The sequence below is a fragment of the Dasypus novemcinctus genome, chromosome 12, assembly GCF_030445035.2.
Source record: "Dasypus novemcinctus isolate mDasNov1 chromosome 12, mDasNov1.1.hap2, whole genome shotgun sequence".
Classification (NCBI taxonomy): domain Eukaryota; kingdom Metazoa; phylum Chordata; class Mammalia; order Cingulata; family Dasypodidae; genus Dasypus; species Dasypus novemcinctus.
This window is the reverse complement of record NC_080684.1, coordinates 86,164,559-86,181,305: the sequence shown is the minus strand read 5'-3', so window position 1 is coordinate 86,181,305 and position 16,747 is coordinate 86,164,559. Positions and strand designations below refer to the sequence as shown.

Genomic DNA, 16,747 nt, shown 5'->3' with positions numbered 1-16,747 from the left:
TCTTCCTGGAAGTCCAACAGAGTTTTTGTTTTTGTGTTTTAGGAGGAATCTGGAATTAAACCTAGGACCTTGTACATGGGAAGCAGTGCTCAACCACTGAGCAACACCCCCTTCACCCAAGATACTTTTGATATAATATTCATCATCTTTACTAGATCAGAATAAGAGCAAGGATCCTACCTGTTAGTATAATGTAGTGGTTACAATCATAGGCAAAAAAAAAAAAAAAAAGTTCATGGGCACTCTCTTTGCATTTTTTTGACAAGGGAGTAAAAGGGGAATTGGGAGAACTCCTTGCCTGGCCCAGAGAAGAGAGGTTCTCACATTTGAGGCTCTTATCCAATATTAAAGGTTTGATTATTTCTATAGACACATGCATTGCGCAAGATAGTTCAGGACTAATTGACAAATTAGTATTAATTGGTAGGGATGGAAGAAGTAAGGATTCTACCCAAAATATCTCCCCATCACATCTTAGGCCAGACATTTTTTTTTTTTTTTCTAGTTTCTGGGTTAGGGAATGGGGAGTTAATGCTTAATTGGTACAAAATTTCTGTTTGGGATGATGAGAAAGTTTTGGCAATGGATGGTGATGATAGCAGGACAACATTATGGATGTAATTAACACCATTAGTTATATATTTGAATGTGGTTATGGGGAAATTTTAGGTTTTATGTATATTATTGGAATAAAATATATATTTTTAAAAAGCATAGGACTGTATAACTTAAACAGGGAGCCCTAATGTAAACTATCAATTATAGTTAATAGTACAAGTATAATAATATCCTTCCACAAATTGCAATGAAAGTACTACCCCAGTGATTTATAGTAGGTGGTATATGGGAATTCTGTATTTTCTGCATGATTTTTCTATGAAGTTACAACTTCTCTAATTTTAAAAATATATATTAAAAAAAAAAGTTTAAAAAAAGGTCATGGGCAATAATAGCAGAAAGCCGAAAGCCTTTGTTTCAGTTCTTGCACTACCACATTCTACCAATGTGATCTTGAGTCAGTTGCTTAATCTGCCTGTGTGTCATAGGGCTGTTGTGAGGATTAACTCAGCTAATACTCAGAGAGTGCTTGGGACACTGCCTAGAAGGCAGTAGGTGGTCAATGTATAGTGACCATTGTTTTTTTCCCCCTCTGGACCTCATTTTCCTTGTCTATAAGGTGGAAGTAATAAATAAACAAACAAATTTTAGGGAATTGTTATGGGGTAGGCTAGTAGTTCCATGAGGGCAGGAATCATGAATGTCTTTTCACTGCTATATCCACAGCATGTAGCATAGATGCCTGCCATATAGTAGGTATAAATAAAAATGAAGGTGAATTAACAAGTGAATTATATATGTAAAGCTCTTAGCACAGTGCCTAACAGATAGCAAGTGCGCAATAAATAAGGACACTTTATTTTTAATGATAGTATTCTCCAGACTCCCTTGATAGAGTGTTTGCTCAAGCCTGACCTCTGTCCATACTACTGTTTTGTGGGGTGTCTTCACTCCCTGGAACTAAGACCTCCAAGTAGCTCTACCCAGTGGCATCATAGAATAACTCCTCCAACTTTGACTTGGAAGGAGTTAAGGTAAAGGCTCTGGGCTGGAAATCCAGGATAGTGAGATTCAAGAACTGGCTCAGCAATTACCTACTTGTGTGACTTTGGACAAGTTATTTCACAAAATTGAATCTGTTACCTCAATGTAAAATGATTGGTTAGAATTTTAAAATTCCCATAATGGCTCTGGGTTTCTACAATTTTAGAAATTACATAATAACTCTTTCTTCCTGCACATATGAACAATTATTTTTATGGCTTATTCCTCATGTATGTAGCACATACACACAAATGTGTGTATGTGTGTTTATATGAATCATCAGTGCCTACTGTGAATATTTTCATATAATGCAGGGACTTTTCTTCTGGAATACTGGATTTTTCTCTCCTTATATATGTTTTTTGGAGAGGCCTGCATGAGAGTTGTACATTTAATTGTGACATCCACATTAGATTAGAAATGTAAAGAAAGTCTTAATTAAGAAATTTTTTTTACTTAAAATTTTTTTAATTTGTCTTTTTTTTTAAGATACATAGATCACAAAAAATGTTACCTTAAAAAATATAAGAGGTTCCCATATACCCCAAACCCCACCCCACCCCACTCCTCCCACATCAACAACCTCTTTCCTCATTGTAGCACATTCATTTGGTGACTACATTTTGGAGCACTGCTGCATCACATGGAATACAGTTTACATTGTAGTTTACACTCTCCCCCAGTACATTCAGTGGGTTATGGCAGGATATATAATGTCCAGCATCTGTCCTGAAATATTAATGACCTATTTTATCCATTCCAGTCCAATGTGATTTCCTTCCTCCATTCTCGTCCGTTTTTTCTTGTTTCTGTCAATGATTTGCCATTTATCATGTATCCAACTGGTCTGATGGTGTGCCTTTTCTTTCTGTATAAGAATAGGTATTATTTATTAATTGCATATTATTTTCTAAGCTCCACATAAGGAATTTATGTTTATGATCATCAATTCTTACAGTAATCCTAAAATATTACAGATGAGGAAACTGAATTTCATTCGTGCGAAGTAGGTGCCTGATTTCAAGCCATAGTAATCGATGGAACCAGAAATTGAAGCCAAGTCTGTCTGATCAAAGTCAGTGCCCTTTCTCCACTATACTGCCTTTCAAACAGCTGTTTGCCTTGCCAAATCCAACCGTCTAAAAACTTCCCTGGAAGTAGGGATTGTTTATTATATTTATTTGAACCTCCACTTTTACCCCACCACACACACACACAGGTCGTATACACGGTAGATGCTCAGGAAATGTGTGTCAAGTAAATGGAAGAAGAAAAGGACACACTGGGCCCCCTCTTTTCTCTTCTAGAAGCTCTTTCTCTGGATCAAAACAGGAAGTGGTAAGGTTGTCACATGATGCAAATCATGGAGTTGTAACAAATGCCAACTGATTCTGAGTCATCAGTCAACCTTATTCCCCTCTTTTTCCCCCAGCACTTAGTGTATTCCCCTCTTAGGAAAGTTTCTGTAGGTAGCAGCCGTTGTGGAAGTGTTGTGGAAGGCTTGAACACTGCCCAAATTGGTGGTAGGGATCCCTGAGACCCTTGGATGCTCTATGCCTGAGAGTTTTCACTGGTATCATTAAAGTATATTTTAGGAGAAGTTGATTAGCTCTTTAGTATTATTACCACAAACACATATTTTGAAGATTGCAAAAGTAAGAAATTGAGCAAGGCTGTTTTTTTCTGGTCGTGAATGACCTCGAGAGAGCTCATTCTTAAAAGGAATAATAAATGAAGTTTTGAAATCTTTACTGGGTACTCTTTTAAATAAAAAAAATAGATTATCATGATCAATCTGTAAAGGCTGCATTAGTCACGTTGAGCTGACAGATGTTAACAAGCAGCCCCAATATATCAGAGGCTTTAAACAATTTTTAAAAAAATTTTTTTAAGATTTATTTTATTTATTATTTCTCTCCCCTTCTACCCCCTACCCCCGCCCACCCCGGTTGTCTGTTCTCTGTGTCCATTTGCTGCGTGTTCTTTTGTCCACTTCTGTTGTCCGCGGCACAGGAATCTGTGTCTCCTTTTGTTACGTCATCTTGCTGCGCCAGCTCACCGTGTGTGTGGTGCCATTCCTGGGCAGGCTGCTCTTTCTTTCGCGCTGGGTGGCTCGCCTTATGTGGCACACTCCTTGCGCGTGGGGTTCCCCTACACGGGGGACACCCTGGCGTGGCACGGCACTCCTTGCACTCATCAGCACTGTGCATGGGCAGCTCCACACGGGTCAAGGGGGCCCAGGGTTTGAACCGTGGACCTCCTGTGTGGTAGATGGATGCCCTATCCACTGGGCCAAGTCCGCTTCCCAAACAATAAAAATTTATTTCTAATTCATGCAATAGTGCATTGCAGAAATTTGTGATTGCCCAATGATGCCTCAAATAGCAACTCAAGGGCACAGGCTCCTTCTACCTTGTAGTTCCACCTTTTCTAAATTTTTAGAGTCCTCTCCATTAAGTTTCAAGATGAGAGAAGAGAGAATTGGGAATATTAAGCAGAAGATTCTTATAGACCAGGCATAGACATAATACATATCAGTTCTACCCACATCCCACTGACCAGAATTCAGTTGCATGGCTACACTTAACTGCAACAAAGGCTGGGTAACAAAATCTAGGTGAGTGACTATCTTGGTTTGCTAAAGACTGCCAATGCAATATACCAGAAATGGGTTGGCATTTATAATGGGAATTTATTAGGTTAAAAGCCTACAGTTCTGAGGCTGTGAAAATGTCCAAATCAAGGCATCATCAGAAATGCTGTCTCACTGAAGGTTGCCTGTAGCCAATCAGGCACATGGCAGGGCATAATTGTGGCTCTGCCCAAAGCAAGGCATCAAACAAAGCTCTCTTCCCAAACTCAGCTGTGGGCAATCAGACATATGGTTTATCTCTCCCCTCTACTCCAGCCCACCTCTCTTTCAGTCACTCAGGGGACTCTTTCCACGCCTCTGGTTCTACTGGTTCCAGCCTTTGGCCTAGGGACCTCTCTCTCAGCCTCTCCAAGTTTCTCTGTTTCTGCCACTTTTTCCCAGTGTGTCTGCTTTTAGGCCTCCTTTATAAAGGACTCCAGTAAAATGACTAGGATCCACCCTGGGGCCTGCAATCTAATCAAAGCCCCTTAACTGAGATGATCTCATCAAAAGTAATATAATCAAAAGATTCCTTAAATGAATCTAACCAAAATACCCCACATACAATAGGCTTACATGTACAGGAATGAGTTAGCTTAAGAACATAAATATCCAGGGTCTACAAAAAACTTAAATTAGCACAGTGACCAGTGAGAAAAGGAAATAGGTAAAGTAAATGCATATTATCCAGCATTATGGGTTTAGCAATGGCCCATGTAAAAAGCCAATAAATGGTTGCTCTTGTTACTATTAGTACCTTTAACACAATTTAATACTCATTATTTGAGCCCTAATATGATTCAAAGCCAAGTATCAATTGTGGGATGTGATAAATAAGACAGGACCTCTGTCCTGAAGGATTTGGTGCTTCCTGAAGGAATAGAGCTCTCAACCAACTCTAATACAGATAAGAATAAAGTAAGGGTAGGGAAATGGATGTGCCTCAAGCAATTGGGCTTCTGTCTACCACATGGGAGGTCCAGGGTGAGATTCCTAGGCCTCCTAGTAAAGGCAGGCTGACAGGCAGAGAGCTGGTGTACAAAAATGACACAACAAAAAGAAACACAGGGGAGAGACAATAAGAGATCCAACAGACCAGGGAGCTGAGGTGGCACAAGAGATTGAGCACCTCTCTCCCACTCCAGAAGGTCCCAGGACCAGTTCCTGGTGCGCCTAAAAAGAAAACAAGCAGACACAGAAGAACACACAGCAAATGGACACAGAGAGCAGACAACGGGGGCAGGGAGGAGAAGTGAAGTGGATAAATAAATAAATAAATAGTTTCTTAAAAATAAGGGTGAGATAGAGGTGCAAGTCTTTTGTAGCATACATTTGAATATAGGCCTGTCTGCCCCAGCTTTAAGCCTCTCAATGCCAAGACCTGATCATTTTAATCTTTGTATAACTGGTCTTTAGTCAGTACCTGACAGTAGGTACTATAAAAGTATTTTTTTTAATGAAGAAAATAAAACGATGTTGGGAGAGTACAGAGAATGAAATAATTACTCATGGCTAGGAATTGTTTTAACTCGTTCACTGCAAAATGCTAGCAGATGCAATTCACATTGTAGTCATTGTTAATGGCTCCCCATAGAATTGTATAGTGCACAACCTCCACACATGTATGTGGCAGCCCTGGGGGAAAGTGTAATCAGAAAACAAGGGAATTAAAAGTAACTAAGGGGAAGTGGACTTGGCCCAATGGATAGGGCATCTGCCTACCACATGGGAGGTCTGCAGTTCAAACCCTGGGCCTCTTTGACCCATGTGGAGCTGGCCCATGCACAGTGCTGATGCACACAAGGAGTGCCCTGCCATGCAGGGGTGTCCCCTGCATAGGGAAGCCCCACGTGGAAGGAGGGTGCCCGTAAAGAGAGACACCCAGTGCGAAAGAAAGTGCAGCCTGCCCAAGAATGGCACCACACACACAGAGAGTTGACACAGCAAGATGATGCACAGATTCCCAGTGCCACTTATAAGGATTGAAGCAGTCACAGAAGAACATACAGCAAACAGACACAGAAAGCAGACAACGGGGGTTTGGGGGGGGGGGGGAGGGGAGAGAAATTTTAAAAAAAAAGAAAAGTCATGGAGAATTTAAAAAAAGTAACTAAGTAAGAGAGGACTTTTCCAGCCTTTATATCCTCCCTCCCCAAGGACCTTAGAAGTGGGTCTGCAGACCCTTACTGGGTCTATGGCTCAGATTTGAGCAACTAACAGGGAAAATCCTAAAGACCTAGAATAGGTTGAACAAAGAATCAAAGAATGACAGAAACACACAGCCTCCCACCAGTAAACCCCTACAAAAGAGAGAAATTGAACATTAGAGTAAACTCACCATAATAATCATATGGGGGGTTGTTTAGTTTTGTTTTGTTTTGTTTTGTTTTGTTTTGTTGAGGTACTGGGGCTGGGTTTGAACCCTGGACCTCATATGTGGGAAACTGATGCTCAACTACTGAGCCATATCAGTTCCACTGAGTTTGTTTTTCCATTTGTTTACTTGTTGTTGTTTTTTGCTTGATTGTTTTTAAGAGGCACCGGGGACCAAACCTGGGAATTTCCATGTGGGATGCAGGCACTCAACCACTTGAGCCATATCCACTCCCTCTATTGGGTTTTTTTATCTTACCTATCTTGTCTTTATTCCTATGAGCTGTTATTTTTCTATTCATGTTTTCAGATTCTTCTTTGTGTTCTCTCATTGTCTTCTTCATGTCCTTTTCTCTTTAACCATATTTTCTTTCAACTCATTAATTTGAGTTTGGAAATTTGTATGAATCTCATTAATTAGTTGTCTCAAATCCTGTGCCTCATCTGGGGCTTTGATATATTCCTTTGCCTGCATCACTTCTTCCATTTTCTCAATATGTTGTTTTTTGCTGATGAATTTACTCTGATGCTCAACAGAAGCATACAACAGCAGACTGTAAATGAAAGAAGAAAGAATAAGAGATACAGAAGACAGAACAACTAAAATTGAAGTGAGAAAAGAACAGGGAGAGAAAAGCATGGAAAAAATTAAGCAGGGACTCAGAGAGATGAATGACATCATAAAGCCCAACAACATGTGTCATGATGGTTCCAAAAGGAGAAGAGAAGGGAAAAAATGCAGAAAGAGTATTTGAGGAAATAATGGTTGAAAATTTCCCAGTTCTCATGAAAGAAATGAACTTACATGTCAAACAAGTACAGCATACTCCAATCAGAGTAAACCCAAATGTCAAATGTTAAAGATAAAGAGAAAATTCAGGGAGCAACAAGGGAGAATCAAACCATCACATGCAAGGAATGCCTAGTAACACTTAGTGTAGATTTCTTATCAGAAACCACGAAGGTGAGAAGACAGTGGTATTATACAATTAGGATACTGAAAGAGAAAAATGCCAGCCAAGAATTCTTTTTCTGGCAAAATTGCCTTCAAATATGAAGGTAAGTTTAAAATATTTATAAGCAAACAAAAACGAAGGAAGGAAGGGAGGGAGGGAGGGAAGGAGGGAGGAAAAATCTGCCTTTCAGGTAGCCTAAAACCTAAAAGAAAAACACAGGAGTGAGAGGGTTGAAGGAGAATGTGGAAAGAAAGAATAGCAGAAAGGATAACCAAAAGAGTAAAAAGACAGATGAAGAAGTATATGTGGCTCAAGTGATTGAACTCCCACCTACCACATGGGAGGCCCCTGGTTCAGTTTTGGTACCTCCTAAAGAGGATGAGCAAGACAGCAAGCTGATGTGATGGGCAGGCACAGCAAACTGATGCAATAAGATGATGCAACAAGAGACAAGAAGAAAAACACAATGAGAGACACAACAAATCAGGGAATGGAGGTGGTTCAACTGATTAGCACCTCCCTCCCATATCAACAGACATCCCAGTTTCAGTTCCCAGTGCCTCCTGAAGAAACAAGGAAGGCAAACAGACACAGTACAAACAACAAAGGGGTGAGGAGAATTTTTTTAATTTGTATAAAAAATAACACAAAAATAAGATATGACATATGAAAACCAAAGAATAAAATGGTGCAAGTAAATAATACATTTACAATAATATTATTGAATGTGAATGGATAAAACCCCTAATCAAAAGATATAGGCAGCCAGAATGGATTTTTTTAAAAAAATGAGCCATCCATATGCTGCCTACAAGAGACTCATCTTAGACCCTGGGATACAAACCAGATGAAAGTAAAATATTGGAAAAAGATACTCCACACAAACAGTAACCAAAAAAGAACAGGGTAACTATACTAATATCAGACAAAACAGACTTTAAGTGCAAAAAAAAAGGTTATAAGAAATACAGTATGTTATGATATATTAATAAAAGGGTCAATCCACCAGGAAGATATAACAGTCATAAATATCTATGTACCTAACCAGGGTGCTCCAAAGTACATGAGGCAAACTTTGACAAAACTGAAGGAAGAGGGAAGCAGATGTGGCTTAAGCAATTAGGCTCCTGCCTACCACATGGGAGATCTGTGGTTTGGTTCCCAGTGCCTCCTAAAGAAGACAACAAGGTGGTGCGACAGGCAGATGTGACAAGCTGCCACAGCAAGATGATGCAACAAGAGACACAAGAAGAAAAATAATGAGACACACAACAAAGCAGGGAGCAGAGGTTCCTGGTGCCTCCTAAAGAGGATGAGCAGGATGGTGAGCTGATGCATCAAAATGACGCAACAAGAGACATGAGCGAAAATGTAACAAGAGATACCACAAAAGCAGGGAGCGGAAGTGGTTAGGCAATTAGGTGCCTCCCTGCCACATCAGAGGTCCCAGGTTTGCTTCCCAGTGCCTCCTAAAGAAACAAAGAAGACGAACAGACACAGCAAGTGCAAACAATGAGGGGGTGGGGAGAGATAAATAAAAATAAATCTTTTTAAAAAACAAACAAAAAAAGCTGAAGAAAGAAATAGACATCTCAAAAGTGGACATGGTGGCTAATGGGTATGGGGAATGGCAGGAAGAGACGAGATGTGGAGGCGTCTTAGGGACTTGGAGCTGCCCTGGATGGTGCTTCAGGGGCAATCACCGGACATTGTAAATCCTCACAGGGCCCACTGGATGGAATGGGGGAGAGTATGGGCCATGATGTGGACTATTGACCATGAGGTGCAGAGATACCCAGAGACGTACTTACCAAATGCAATGGATGTGTCATGATGATGGGAATGAGAGTTGCTGGGGGGGGAGTGGTGGGGTGGGGGTGGTGGGGTTGAAGGGGTCCTCATATATATTTTTTTAATGTAATATTTTTACAAAATCAATTAAAAAAAAAAGAAATAGACATCTCTACAATAATAGTTGGAGACTTCAATACACTGCTTACATCATTAAATAGAACAGTGAGACAGAAGATCAACAAGGACAACAAGGAAACAGAACTTGAACAATATGATAAACAAGCTGGCCCTGACAAATAGAACATTACATCCAAATCAGTGGGTTACACTGTGCTCAAGTGCTCATGGATTTTCTCCAGGATATACAGTATGTTAGGTCACAAGGCATCTCTCAATAAATATGGAATGATTGAAATTATACAAAGCACCTTCTCAGATCATAAGGGAATGAACTGGGAATCAATCATAGATGGGGAAGGGAAACTTGCAAATGTGTGGAGGCTAAAGAACACCTCCAAAATAATCGGTGGATCAAAGAAGAAATAGTTAGTGAAATTAGTAAATATATTGAGACGAATGAAAACAACCTATCAAAATTTATGGGATACAGCAAAGGCAGTCCTGAGAGGGAAATTTACAGCCCTAAATGGCCATATTAACAAAGAAAAAAGAGTCAAAATCAAAGCTCTAACTGGGCAACTGGAGAAACTAGAAAAAGCAAAGCAAGCAGATTGAAATAAGTAATAAAGATTAGAGCAGAAATAAATGAAATTGAGAAAGAAAATAAAGAAAAATTTAAAAACCAAAAGCTTGTTCTTTGAGATCAATAAAATTGACAAACCCATAGTTAGAATAACAAAGAAAAAAGAGGGAATATTCAAATAAATAAAATCAGAAATGAAGGGGGACATTACAAAGACCCCACAGAAATAAAAAGGATCCTAAGAGGATATTATGAGAAACTGTATACCAATAAACTGGACAACCTAGATGAAATGGACAAATCTAGAAATACACAAACAACCTACATTGATGCTACCAGAAATATTAGACCTTAAAAAAACCAAACACATTTAAAGAGATTGATTCAGTAATCAAATATCTTCCAAGAAAAAAAAGTTCAGGGCCAGATAGCTTCACAGGTGAATTCTACCAAGCATTTCAAGAAGAATGAACACCAATCCTGTTTAAACTCTTCCAAAAAATTGAAGAGGAGGGAAAATTACTCAACACATTTTATGAAGCCAACATCAACCCAATACCAAAGTCAGATAAAGACACTACAAGAAAAGAAAATTTCAGACCAATCTCTCTAATGAATATAGATGCAAAAATTCTCAACAAAATAGTTGCAAATAGAATCCCACAATATATCGAAAGACTTTTACTCTATGTCTGAGTGGGATTTATTCCTGATATGCATGGGTGGTTCAACATAAGAAAATCAATTAAAATAATATGCAACATTAACAAATTGAAAGAAAAAAAACACATGATCATCTCAATCAATGCAGAAAAGGCATTCAGCAAAATCTAGTATCCTTTCTTGAAAAAAAAAAATCTTCCTTCAAAAGAAATAGAAGGAAAATTCCTCAATATGACAAAAGGCCTATATGAAAAACCACAGCCAACATCATACTCAATGGGAAATGGTTGAAAGCTTTCCCTCTAAGATGTGGAACATGACAAGGATGCCCACTGTCACCACTGTTTTACAATATTTTGCCAGCAAACAGACAAGAAAAAAATAAAAGCCATACAAATAGAAAAGGGGAAGTAAAACTCTCACTATTTGAGGATGACATGACCCAATATTTAGAAAAATGTGAAATGTATACAACAGAGCTACTTGAGCTAATAAACTAGATTGGCAAAGTGACAAATGATCAAAATGCAAATGTCAGTAATGTCTCTGTACACTAGTATTGAACATTCTGAGGAAGAAGTCAGGAAAAAAATTCAATTTACAGTTGCAACAAAAAGACTTAATATCTAGGAATCAATTTAATCAAGGAAGTGCAGGACCTATATTCAGAAAATTACAAAACTATGCTAAAATAAATCCAAGAAGATCTAAACAAATGGAAAGACATTTCATGTTCGTGGATTGGAAGACTAAATATCTTGAAGATGTCAATTCTACCCAAATCGAATTATAGAGTCAATGCAATACCAATCAAAATTACAAAGGCCTATTTCACAGAAATAGAAAAGACAATTACCAAATTCATTTGGAAGGGAATGTGCACAGGTAGAATTCACCTGTGAAGCTATCTGGCCCTGAACTTTTTTTTCTTGGAAGATATTTGATTACTGAATCATATATCACATTAACTGAATGTTAATGTGGCATATTATGTTAATTGATTTTCTTATGTTGAACCGCCCATGCATATCAGGAATAAATCTTACTTGGATTTTTTTTTCCAAGAAAGGATACTAGATTTTGCTGAATGCCTTTTCTGCATTGATCGAGATGATCATGTGGTTTTTTTCTTTCAATTTGTTAATGTGGCATATTATGTTCATTGATTTCTTATGTTGAAGCACCCGTGCATATCAGGAATAAATCCCAGATTTAAGCCAAAAGCATCCCTAAAAAGAAGAGCAATGTAGGAGGACTTGCACTGCCTGAACTTGAAACACATTACAAAGCTACAGTGGTCAAAATATCATGGTATTGGCATAAAGACAGATATGTTGATCAATGGAATAGAATTGAGAGTCCAGAAATAAACCCTCACCTCTACAGCCAACTGGTTTTTAACAAACCTACCATGTCCATGTTGATGGGACAAAATAGTCTCTTCAACGAATGGTGCTGGGAGAACTGGATATCCATAAACAAAAGAATGAAAGAAAACCCCTCTCTCACTCCCTATAAAAGAATCAACTCAAAGTGGATCAAAAATCTATATATAAAAGCCAGGACCATAAAACTACTAGAAGAAATTGTGAGGAAACTTCTTAAAGACATTGTAGTAGATGGTGGTTTCTTGGATCTTATACCCAAAGCATGCACAACCAAAGAAAAAATAGATATATAGGACCTCATCAAAATTAAACACTTAGTACCTCACAGGACTTTGTCAAAAGGGTGAAAGAGCAGCTAACTCAATGGGAGAAAATATTTGGAAATCACATATCCAATATATAAAGAATGTATATATTCTTGATATATAAAGAGATGCTACAACTCAACAACAAAAAGACAAATGACCCAATTAAAAAAACGGGCAAAAGACTTTGTATTAGTCAGGGTTCTCTAGGGAAACAGAATCAATAAGAGATATCTGTCAATAGTATGCAATTTTATAAGAGTCTCTCATGTGACTGTGGGGATGCACAAGTTCAGGTTCTGCAGGCAGGCTGTAACCAGGGGCTCTGATGAAAGTCCAGTGAAGGTTCTTCACGAGTTCTGGGAGATGTTGGCTGTCCAAAGACGAGCTGGGCAATTCTCACTCAATGCTGGAATCACTTCCCCTTTTAAGGCATTCAACTGATTGGATAAAGTGTCACTCATTACTCATGGCAATCTCCCTGATTGATGTAATTGTAATCAGTTATCTATGATTTATCACTGCAGGAAAGTCAATGGTGACTAAAGTCCATAAATGCCCTTGTATTACAGTTAGCCTAGTGCTTGCTTGACCAAACAACTGGGCACAATTACCTGACTGAGTTGACACATTAGCCTAACTATCGCAGACTTGAATAGACATTAATCCAAAGAAGAAACACAGATGGCAAAAAGTCACATGAAAAAATGTGCAGCATCACTAGTGATTAGGGAAATGCACAGCAAAGCTACAAGGGAATATCATTTCGCACCTTTTAGAATGGTCACTATTAAAAAGACAAAACTACAAGTGTTGGAGAGGTCTAGAGAGATAGGAGTGCTTATTCATTGATGGTAGGAATGTAGAATGGTATAGCCACTGTGGAGGACTATTCGGCAGTTCCTAAGGAAGTTGAATATAGATTAGCCATGTAACCTGGCAATACCACTGCTAGGTATAAATCCAGAAGACCTGAGAGCAGTGACATGAACAGGCATCTGCACACTGATGTTCATTGAAGTTTTACTCACAATTGCCAAAAGTTGGAAACAATCCAGTTGACCATCAACTGATGAATGGATAAGCAAACTGTGATGTATATAAATAATGGAATATTATGCAACTGTAAGAAGAAATGAAGTCGTAAAGCATATGACAACATGGATGAACCTGAAAGACATTATGTTGAGTGAAGCAAGCCAGACACAAAAGGCAAAAACTATATGATTGAGCTATTATGAACTAAGTATATTGTATAAATTCATGGAATTAATACTAGAATATGGGCCACCAGAAAATAGAATGAGGTTAGAGAATGGAAAGCTGAAGGTTAATCTGTGCAGAACTGGTAAAAACTTGTTTGGTAATCTTTGGAAATGAACATCATAGCGTTTATAACCAGCAGCGCTATTGTATGGGTATGACAGTGGTTGAAAGAGACTGTCTAAGGTCATGTATATTACTAGAAGGAAAACTAAAAAATGTAACATGGGATTGTATAACATTGTGAAACCTCAAGTGAAATATGAATGTGGATAATATTGCATATATAAGACTTTTTTTTGAAATGGAATAAATCTTATGGGTGTTAATGTTACAAAATGTACTAGCAGACAAAAAAACCATGCTAAATGAAAGAAACAAGACAGAAAGTACTACCTTTTGTATGAATGCATTTACATAAAATGTAAATACAAATCAATTTATAAAGATGGAATTACATTAGTGGTTATGGAGGACTGGAAAAAGATAGAAGGATTAAGAGGTATCTCCGAAGGGAGTGGAGTAGGTTTTTTGTTGTTGTTGTTATTGTTGTTAAGTAATGAAATTGTCCTAAAATTTTTTTGTGGTGATGAATGCACAAATTGTGATTATACTAAAAGCCATAGATTATACACTTTGGATAGATTGTATGCTATGTGAATATATCTCAATAAAATTGTTTTAACTATATATATTATTATCAAAAATTTTAAAAACAGAATGACTACTCTGTGGAAGATAGGCTGGAAAGATGAAAGGCAGGGAGAGCATGTAGAAGACCACAATCATAATTAAGCTGACGGATGAAAAAGACCTAACTGGGACCGTGACAAGTCGGTGGAAAGGAGAGGATTACAGGGACTTTGTGACTTACTGGCTGCCCCAGATGAAAGAGAGGAATGAAAAATTACTCCAAGCATGACTTGGAAAATAGTGGGGGCAATTAACTGCAAAGGGAGACAGGGTTTTAAAAAAGGGGAGATGATAAAAGCCATTCATGTAACGAAAGAAGTAAAACTATTTCTATCTGTAGACAACATGATCTTATATATATAGAAAATTGTAAGGAATTCACTAAAAAACTATTAGAACTGGAAAGCTGAAGTGGCTCAAGCAGTTGGGTGCCCACCTATCACCTGGGAGGTCCTGGGTTCAGTTCCCGATGCCTCCTAAAAAAGAAGAAGCCAAGCAGGCACAGAGAGCACACAATGAACAGACACAGAGAGTAGACAGTGAGCACAAACAACAGGGGGGTGGGGGAGAGAGAAAGAAATAAAATAATCTTTAACAAAAAAGGGTACGCATTTTTTAAAATCTATTAGAACTAAGAAATGAATTCAGCAAGGTTTTAGGATTAATTCCCAAAAATCAATTGTATTTCTATACACTTGCAATGAGCAATCTGAAAACAAAATTAGGAAGATGATTCCATTCACAATAGTATAAAAAATCCTTAGGAATAATTTTTTTAAAGGGAAATAATGGGTTCAAGTTGGTATGTATTGAGTCTCAGGTGCCAGCAAGACATTTACATAAATACCAAGTTCAAGCTCAGAAAACAGGTGAGATGAAGGTTTCTAAACTATCATTCCATGGATGATGGCTGGAACCGTACGGCCCAGGTAGAGAGCATATAGCAATAGCAGTGGCTTAACAGGATTGTGTATGTGTGCATGTGTGTGTGTATGAAGGAGGCAGGGGAGGGTTGTTCTGGCTTATCTATTAGCAAATAATAAATAAACTACCCCAAATGCTTAAAGGGTCACTTATTTTACTCACGATTTTGTGGGCCAGGAATTTGGGAAGGATTGGGCCAGGTAGTTTTGTTCCACATGGTATTAACTGTAGTAGCTGGACCTGAACAATCCACTCCAAGATGGTTCTTCCACTCATGTATACGGGGCCCCAATGCTCTGCACATGGCGTTTCATCCTTTGAGTTTTCTCCATATGGTTTGGTTCCCCCTGACAAGGTAGTCTCAAAATAATTCAACTTCTAACAAGAGGCAGAAAGTAAAAGCTGACGTGCCAATAAAGGGCCATACCCAGGTGACACAGCACCATTTCTGTTATATTCTCTTGGTCAAAGATGCCACAGGGCCCACCCATATTCAAGGGAGTTGAGAAATACACTCCATCTCTGGAAGGGGTAATTGCATGGTCACATCGTAGGGGGGCATGTAGGCTGGGAGATATTTGGGGGCCAACTTCAGAAAATACTTCATGTTACATGGGTGTTCAGAGGAGCTTTTTCCAAATATGACTATTATACATCTGAATTTTGAATAAGTTGCACAGGAAATTCTGACAATATTTTTGGCTATGAGCCAGTGATAAAGAACATTTAAAAAAAATTTTTAATTAATAGAACACAAGGAATGTTACATTAAAAAACATAAAAAAACAAAAAACATAAGAGGTTCCCATATAACCTACTCCCTACTCCCTACCACATCATTATTGTAACTTGTACTTTTTTGAAGATATATACATCACCAAAAAACTGTTACACTAAAAAATATAAGAGGTTCCTGTATACCCCCCACCCCTCCACCCCACTCCTCCCACACCAACAACCTCCCCCATCATTGTGGCATACACATCACACTCGGTGAACACATTTTGGGGCACTGCTGCACTACACAGATAATACTATACCCTGTAGTTCACACTCTCCCCCAGTACATTCAGTGGGTTATGGCAGGATATATAAAGTCCAGCATCTGACCCTGCAATATAATTAAGGCAACTCAAAATCCCAAAAATGCCCCCACATCACATCTTTTCTACCTTCTCCCTGCCCTCAGCAACTACTGTGGCCACTTTCTCCACCTCGATGCTAAAATTTCTTCTATTACTCGCCACAATAGTTTTACAGTAGAATATCAGTAAGTCCACTCTAGTCCGTATTTTGTTCCTTCATTCTGTGGACCCTGGGATGGTGATATCCACTCCACCTCTAGACCAAGAGGGGGATTAGATTCCACATGGATGATGGATGCAATTCCTCTACATAAAGTTGTAGGCACTCTTGATTCCCTGGTGTGGTGGTTGACCATCTTCACCTCC

The 16,747-nt window shown here is 38.5% G+C and overlaps 1 protein-coding gene across 1 annotated transcript in view; it reads right to left on the bottom strand.

Annotated features, from left to right (window-relative positions):
* Positions 1-2,174: 2,174 nt before the first annotated feature.
* Positions 2,175-16,747, bottom strand: part of DRAM1 (DNA damage regulated autophagy modulator 1) — a 122,519-nt gene continuing 107,946 nt past the window's right edge. Inside the window, exon 8 of the mRNA XM_058308631.2 lies at positions 2,175-2,470. The gene's annotated coding sequence lies outside the window, so the exon portion shown is untranslated. The remainder of the gene's footprint in view (positions 2,471-16,747) is intronic.